The 1,900-nt window shown below is 32.9% G+C and overlaps 1 long non-coding RNA gene across 1 annotated transcript; it reads left to right on the top strand.

Annotated features, from left to right (window-relative positions):
• The first annotated feature begins 232 nt into the window (after nt 1–232).
• On the top strand, nt 233–1,231 carry LOC136230066 (uncharacterized). Its single transcript, XR_010689261.1, has 2 exons — nt 233–584; nt 678–1,231. It is a non-coding gene; the product is annotated as an uncharacterized lncRNA (long non-coding RNA).
• Nucleotides 1,232–1,900: the final 669 nt, after the last annotated feature.

Here is a 1,900-nt window from a genome sequence, read left to right as displayed (position 1 = left end):
GTCGTGTCGGACTAATCTTTTTATATTTTAATAAAGATCGAAATTGGTCATATATAGTGAATTTTTATAATCGAAATAATAAGTAACAAATAGGGATAAAAATGTAATGAGTGAGGTTTAATCGCTCGAATTAGTAATTTGGAGGTTAAATTGAGATGTCAAAATAAATTAAGGAGAAATTATAACATTAAGGGATCTAATAGTATATTTTAGTAACTAAGGGAGTAAATTAGGAACTTTTTCCTAATTTTGGAAACAGCTGTAAATCACGATTATGTTTAGAAAATTGGAAGAACAGGTCGAAAAAGGGGGACGATTGGGTTCTCGATTTTTCTTCTCTGGTAATGGCGGTCATCTCTCTCTCACAACTCCATTGACTCCGACCTCCCTTTCTCCCCGATTTCACTCTTAATTCCTTGCTCCTAACCGTTTGTTACGGTTTCGGATTGTTACAGACCTTGTGGGTCTCGTCGGATGAATTTGAGAACAGCGGCTACTCTCGCCTCTGATGAGAATCTCGGAGTTTTAAGATGGTTCTTTGAGTTTCTGAGGAGGTTCAATCGGACTAAAACCTGTATATAAGGGTGAGTTTTTAAGAGTTATAACTGTTTTGCTCTCTTTTTCTCCTGATCTAGGCTTTTCTTTCAAGTTTTGTGATTTCTACTCCATTGCTGCAGATGAGATGCTTGAGTTTGAGATGCTTGTTGTGTTGTTTGTTTGGAGATGGGTGTTTGCTGTGGTTATTTGGTTTGAGATATGTATAGGTTGTTTGCTTTGGTTTGATTTTGTGATGTTCATCCCCTGTTCTGATATATGTTACCAATGGTATTTGGAGTGGTTCAAGTCTGTCAAGAATAAATGGTTATATGGCTGTTTGGCTTGGAGCTGGGACTGCTTGAAGTAGGAGAGATGAAGAAGATCTACCATACTAGTTGCTCAAATTTATTGTGAAACATTAGAAAGAGTGGTTTCAGGCTTAGATTTTCAATGGCTTTTGCATAAGGGTCATTTGAGAAGAAGACCGAGTTAGATTAGTTTGACGAAAATAGACGTTTTGGACTCTTGAATTGATTTTGTGTGTTAGAATGAGTCCTTTAGACTTCGAGTTAGATTGGTTCGGTATAAAGGGATAGTAAATCAAGTCTCGTTAATTTTATGACATCCAAAAATACTATAAAAAGTACAGCAAAATATTGGTATGCAAAAAGGTATTGTTTTAGGCCTTGAGTTATTCTGTGGTAAACATCATGTTAGACGATAAAGATAATTCGTTTAGTAAAAAGAACCGATATAATCGTGATAGCATAAACTTCACAAATGCTATAAAATAAAGCAAATGGAACACTACAAATATTAATCATACTATATTAATTCATGATGATCATATTTTATAACTTAATGGAAATTAAAGCTTGTTTGAATATGTTACATGAATGTCTCATGACAAATTAGAAGTATGTCGTGGGTATAATCGAGTTAATTGGAAATCCGGAAGAGTTGGATGAAAATCTTTCATTATAATAAACGGGTATGAGAGGAAAGTTTTAGAAGATTTGGAGAAATAAGATTTGGAAAATGCTCGTATTTAAAGGAATTAATATGAGGTAGTTTAGTGCCAATTACAAGAATTCTAAAGGATAAAATATGTGAATAAAAAGGAAGGATAAATAGGGCTATTTCGAAAACGTGAGATTTCTGCACTATAAGAATTAAAGAGTATAGTTTGAAAGTCATTAAGCTTGCATTGTTTGAAGGAAATGGAGATGAGATAGAACTAATAGTTTGTTACTTAAATATTGATGGAAATATATTGAATGAGTGGATGTTCTTATTAGAAATAGTTTTCTATCATTAATTAAAATATCTTATTTAAGGTAATAATGAAGTTAAGTTGAATATG

This window comes from Euphorbia lathyris, chromosome 5, assembly GCF_963576675.1.
Source record: "Euphorbia lathyris chromosome 5, ddEupLath1.1, whole genome shotgun sequence".
Taxonomy (NCBI): domain Eukaryota; kingdom Viridiplantae; phylum Streptophyta; class Magnoliopsida; order Malpighiales; family Euphorbiaceae; genus Euphorbia; species Euphorbia lathyris.
The sequence above is the reverse complement of the archived record's forward strand: the minus strand, read 5'-3'. Positions and strand labels throughout refer to the sequence as shown.